Source organism: Salvelinus sp. IW2-2015, unplaced genomic scaffold (assembly GCF_002910315.2).
Source record: "Salvelinus sp. IW2-2015 unplaced genomic scaffold, ASM291031v2 Un_scaffold6572, whole genome shotgun sequence".
NCBI classification, from domain to species: Eukaryota; Metazoa; Chordata; class Actinopteri; order Salmoniformes; family Salmonidae; genus Salvelinus; species Salvelinus sp. IW2-2015.
The window spans coordinates 11220-18006 of NW_019947834.1; positions in this window are offsets into that span (position 1 = coordinate 11220).

The window sequence follows — 6787 nt, forward strand, 5'->3', positions numbered from 1 at the left end:
GTGGCACCATTTACAGCATCTTTAACCATTTGAGGATCTGAGGCCCATGCCAATCTTTTCAGCTCCTGAGGGGAATAAGTGTTGTTCGTGCTCCTCTCCACAATGTGTTTGGTGTTTTGGACCATGATGGATCCTTGGGAGTTGGACATCGACAGCCACTACAGCCCCGTTGTGCTCTCCCTCCGTTTCCTGTAGTCGAGGATCACGCTCTACATTTTGTCCTGCTAAATAAGATTGATAGGTTTTGTCCTGACGACACTCCTTATTAGGTTGTGTCATTGTCGTCGGTGATCAGCCTACCGCCGTCTTGTTTTGTTGGCAAACGTAATGATGGTGTTTGAGTGGTGCGTGGCCACACAGTCGTGGGTGACAGGACGCACAGGAGGGGAGTAAGCACACACTCCTGAGGGGCCCACGTGTTGAGGGTTGCGTGGCAGATGTGTTGCTACCTACCCTCACCACCTGGGGGCGTCCCGTCAGGAAGTCAGGATACAGTTACAGAGGGAGGTGTTCAGTCCAGGGTCGTAGCTAGTGATGAGCTTTGAGGGCACTGTGGTGTTGAACGCTGAGCTGTAAGTCAATGAACAGCATTCTCACGTAGGTGTTCTTTTGTCCAAGTGGGAAAGGGTAGTGTGGAGTGCAATAGAGAATGGATCTTTTGTGAGGTATGCAAATTGGGTCCAGGGTGTCTGGGATGATGGTGTGATGGTGAGCCATGACAACCTTTCAAAGCACTTTCGTGGCTACAGACGTGAATGCTAGACAAGTTACCTAGTGTTTCTAGGGCACAGGGACTATGGTGGTCTGCTTGAAACATGTAGGTATTACAGACTGAGTCAGGGACAGGTTGAAAATGTCAGTGAGGACACTTGCATCTGATCAGTGCTCTTAGTATGTGTCCTGGTAGTCTATCTGGCCCGCGGTCTTGTTAATGTTAACATGTTTAAAGGTCTTACTCACATTAGCTACAGAGAGCGAGATCACAGTCGTCGGAACAGCCGGTGCTCTCACGCTTGGTTTAGTGTTGATTGCCTCGAAGCGAGCATAGATGGCATTTAGCTCGTCTGTGGGCTTGCGTCACTGGACAGCTCGCAGCTGGGTTTCCCAATGTAATCCGTGATCGTTTGCAGGCCCTGCACATCTGACGAGCGTCAGAGCTGGTGTGGTAGGATTTGATCTTAGTCCTGTATTGATGCTTTGCCTGTTTGATGGCATAGCAGGATTTTTTTATAAGCGTCCTGGTTAGTGTCCGTCCTTGAAGCGGCAGCTATAGCCTTTAGCTCAGTGCGGATGTTGCCTGTAATCCATGGCTTTCTGGTTGGGAATTGTACGTACGGTCACTGTGGGGACGACACCGTCGATGCACTTATTAATGAAACTGGTGACTGATGTGGTAAACTACTCAATACCAATCGGATAAGTCCGGAATACATTCCATAGTCTGTGCTAGCAAAACAGTCTGTAGCTTAGCTTCATTGTACCACATCTGTATTGAGATCGTCACTGATACTTCCTGTTTTGAATTTTAGCTTGTAAGCGGGTCAGGAGCATAGTCAGATTTTCCAATGGAGGGTGAGGGAGAGCTTTGTATGTGTTCTGTATGTGTGTGGAGTAAAGGTGTGAATGAAACAATGGTGACAGACAGAGGGCAACGTCTAGGGATTTGTATCATTGTGCCTGTGTGTGTTGCCGTGGCAATCCCTGCAGCTTTGTTGTGTGTGTGTGTGGTGTGTTGTGTGTGTTGTTGTGTGTGGTGTGTGTGTGTTGTGTGTGGGTGTGGTGTTGTGTGTGTTGTGTGTGTTAGCTGCAACCTGACCCTTCATTCTGGGGCTGGGCTGCACCTAGTTCTCTCTCTGGTTTCTATTATGGTGTTAGTCAGTCAGGGCAGACCTGGGCCCTCGGGCTTAGGGGTGAGGGACACAGGAAAACAGCAACTTTGTCACAAGACCTGTAACGTGGAAACGAGGGTAAATTCCCTCCCTGGTCAGTTCAGCAGCAAACCATGAAAATGTAGACTTGTTGAATTGTAAAACAACTGCTCTGTGTCGTTGACTGGAGTTCAGACGACAGGCAGCGGGGGCCATTTTCTTCTTTCTCAAAACAAAGAGCCTTATCCCTGTCAGTCAGACGGCTGTGGGCTGGAAGCCTGCTACTGCCGTCTCTCTCCCTCTGTCGTGTTCCCTGCTGCAGTTACTCTCCTGTTAGCTGTTCCTGTTGTCTGCATGAGCTCTATGACTACAGCTTTAGCCCCACGACTACAGCGCCACGACTACAGCGCCACGACTACAGCGCACGATACAGCCCACGACTAAGCCCACGACTACAGCCCACGACTACCGCTTTAGCGCACGATACAGCCCACGACTACAGCCCACGACTACAGCGCCACGACTACAGCCCACGACTACAGCCCCACGACTACAGCGCACGACTACAGCGCACGACTACAGTTAGCGCCACAACTACAGCCCCAGACTACAGCCCACGACTACAGCTTTAGCCCACGACTCAGCTTTAGCCCTGACTACAGCCCACGACTAAGCCACACGACACAGCCCACGACTACAGCCGCAGACTACAGCTTTAGCGCCACGACTACAGCGCGACGACTACAGCTTTAGCGCACGACTACAGCGCCACGACTACAGCTTTAGCGCCACGACTACAGCGCCACGACTACAGCTTTAGCCCACGACTACAGCGCACGACTACAGCTTTAGCCCACGAATACAGCCCACGACTACAGCTTTAGCCCCCACGACTACAGCCCACACGACTACAGCTTTAGCGCCACGACTACAGCCCCACGACTACAGCTTTAGCCAGACTACAGCCCCACGACTACAGCTTTAGCCACGACTACGCCCCGACTACAGCCCACGACTACAGCCCACACAGCCCACGACTACAGCTTTAGCCCCACGACTACAGCCCACGACTCACTTTAGCGCCACGACTACAGCCCCGACTACAGCTTTTAGCCCCCGACTACAGCTTAGCCCACGTACTACAGCTTTAGCGCACGTTTAGCGCCCACGACTACAGCCCACGACTACAGCTTTAGCCCCACGACTACAGCCCCACGACTACAGCCCCACGACTACAGCTGCCCACGACTACAGCCCCACGACTACAGCCCCAGCTACGCCCCGACTACAGCCACGACTACAGCCCCGCTACGCCACGACTACAGTTAGCGCCACGATACAGCGCCACGACTACAGCTTTAGCGCCACGGCTTTAGCGCCACGACTAACAGCCCCACGACTTACAGCCCCACGACTACAGCGCCACGACTACAGATCACGACTACATGAAACGGAGGGCCAAGCACACCCCCATCCACATCAACAGGTTGGGGGCTTCAAGTTCTCGGTGTTCACATCATAAGGAGCTATCATGGTCCACACACATCAACACAGTGGTGAAGAGGGCACGACAACGCCCCTTCCCCCGAATGCACAGTCTGGAACCCAACAGGTTCTGAACAGCTTCTACTCCAAGCTATTAGACTGCTAAATAGTTTTACTTAAATAGTTAACCAGTAACTACCTGGAACTACCTGGAATATATATTTTTTTTGACCCTTTTTGCACCAATCTCTGTCCTTGTAACTGTTTATTATCTATCCTGTTGCCTAGTCACTTTACCCTACCTATATTAACATATCTACCTCATGTATGTAGTTCCGTTCTTGTCTTTTAATGTTCTGATTATGTCATGATTTGTGTGACTTTAATTTTCTCTCTGTATTGTTGCGAAGGCCGTAAGTAAGCATTTCACTGTTGTCCACCCTGTTTTACGAAGCATTTCCCTGTTTAGTCTACACCTGTTGTTTACAAAGCATTTCACTGTTAGTCTACACCTGTTGTTTTACCAAGCATTTCACTGTTAGTCTACACTGTGTTGTTATACCAAGCATTTCACTGTAATTCACCTGTTGTTTACAAAGCATTTCACTGTTTAGCTACACCTGTTGTTTACCAAGCGATTTCACTGTTAGTCACACTGTTTTTACAAGCATTTCACTGTTAGTCTACACTGTTGTTTCCAAGCATTCACTGTTGTCTACACCTGTTGTTTACGAAGCATTTCACTGTTAGTCCACACCTGTTGTTTAGAAGCATTTCACTGTTAGTCACACCTGTTGTCACACATACCATTTGATTTGATGACTTTATCTTCAGCGCCATGACTTTAGCGTCTGGTTGAGCTGTGCGCAGTGTGCTCAGGTTGTGGCTAGATCTCTCTCCTTCCTGTACTTGACGTAAGGAGGCTGTATTGTAGCTGGAACTACTGTTGTTGCTGCTGGGGACTCCACTAATAGTGTGTTCTCATGGTCCCCAGCCAAGTGGACACAGAGAGATGTTCTCAATGACTCCCCAGCCAAGTGGACAGTAGAAGGGGATGTTCTCATGCTCCCCAGCAAGTGGACGCAGAGAGGGGATGTCTCATGGCTCCCAGCCAACTGCAGTACGAAGGGGGATGTTCTCATGACTCCCAGCCAAACTGGACAGTAGAGAGGGGATGTTCTCATGACTCCCCAGCAACTGGACAGTAGAGAGGGGATGTTTCCATGGCTCCCAGCAACTGGACAGTAGAAGGGGATGTTCTCATGGCTCCCCCAGCCAACTGGACAGTAGAGAGGGATGTTCTCATGACTCCCAGCCAAGTGGACAGTAGAGAGGGGATGTTCTCATGACTCCCCAGCAACTGGACAGTAGAGAGGGGATGTTCTCATGACTCCCCCGCCAACTGGACAGTAGAGAGGGGATGTTCTCATGACTCCCAGCCAACTGGAACAGTAGAGAGGGGATGTTCTCATGATCCCCAGCCAACTGGACAGTAGAGAGGGGATGTTCTCAATGCTCCCCAGCCAATGGACAGTAGAGAGGGGATGTTCTCATGACTCCCCAGCCAACTGGACCGCAGAGAGGGGATGTTTCATTGTTGTTTCCTCTCAGGCTTCCATGTCTTCTCCATGGACTCCTCAATGTCCACTCTTGAACATCAGCCTCTGAGGCTCATCTTCACTGTCACTTTCAACTCGTTGAGGATGGCTCATTGTCAGTCTCAAAAAGCCTAGAATTTGCCAGCGTGGCCATCAATTCTTCAACCCTTGTATTGGTCAGCCTGTTGCGTGCTTTGGTGTGTGTGTGTTCCCAAACAAGAACCAGTTGTGCTCTGAGGTGACTGATGTTGGTGGGATTTGGAGGATGATGGAGGCAACAGGGGAAAGAGCCTCAGATCCACAAAGTCCCTTCCACCAGGTGGCTGATGAGATATGTTGGCACGACTTTCATATTGCATCTCCATCCCAAAGCCCTTGCTTGGAAGTGTACTTCACCAGACTGCCAAGAACCTTACCCCCATCCAGGCCAATGTGACGAGACATGGTAGTGATGACACCATAGGCCTTGTTGATCTCTGCACCAGACAGGATGCTCTTGCCAGCATACTTGGGGTCCAACATGTGCGCTGCGGCGTACTTGGGCTTCAGGCAGAAGTCTTCACGCTTTTTGATGTATTTCAGAACTGCAGTTTCCTCTGCTTAGAGTAACAGTGAAGTGGGCAGGACAGTACGGATATCTGTGGGCTAGAATACTTTGGTCTTAGGTCTTTGTAGTTCTTTAATTACACTAACTACTTTCCAGAGAGTCTGAGAAAACCCTGAAAGTCCCCTGGTCTTTGTAGTTCTTTAGTCATTCATCACGCCTCTCGTAGAACAGCAAAGTGATTCATTTTACAAGTTCCAGTTTGTTCACTCATAGATGTCTGTTGAATTGTTACCTTCTCCTGTTGACAGATATAGGGTTGGACTGCACTTCATAAGAGAACAATGTTAGTTAGCAAGAATACTTTATTCAGAGGCAAAGAAGGGTGTCTTGTGTGTGAAAATGGCCTAGTGGGCAGGACAGTACGGATTTATTATCTTACATCTGCAAGCAGAGTCTGAACATGAGACCTTTTTGGAACAACCATTATTTTTTGTCTTACTGAAATTTAATTTCAGGGCCCAGGTCTGACACAATCTGTGCAGAAGATCTAGGTGCTGCAGATCATCAGCAAACCGTAGACATGTGACTTCAGATTCTAGGAGGGTGAGGCCAGGTGCTGCAGACTGTTCTAGTGCCCTCGCCAATTCATTGATATATATAATAATGTTGAAGAGGGTGGGGCTTAAACTGCATCCCTGTCTCACCCCACGGCCCTGTGGAAAGAAATGTGTGTGTCTTTTGACAATTTTAACAGCACACTTGTTGTTTGTGTACATGGCCTTGGGGTGTCATGTGTTTTACCCCCAACACCACTTTCCATCCATTTGTATAGCAGACCCTCATACCAAATTGAGCCAAAAGTTTTTTTTTAAATCATCAAAGCATGAGAAGACTTTGCCTTTAATTTTTATTTTATGTTTGTCAAATAGGGTGTGCAGGGTGAATACGTGGTCTGTCGTACGGTAATTTGGTAAAAAAACAATTTGACATTTGCTCAGTACATTGTTTTCACTTTGGAAAATGTACGAGTCTGCTGTTAATGATGATAATGCAGAGGATTTTCCCAGGTGGGCTGACTGGGGTTGATGTAGAACTGAATATAGATGGGGTTGTTGTAGAACTGAATATAGATGGGGTTGATGTAGAACTGAATATAGATGGGCTGACTGGGGTTGATGTAGAACTGAATATAGATGGGGTTGTTGTAGAACTGAATATAGATGGGGTTGTTGTAGAACTGGTAAGATGGGATGACTGGGGTTGATGTAGAAACTGATATGATGGCTGTT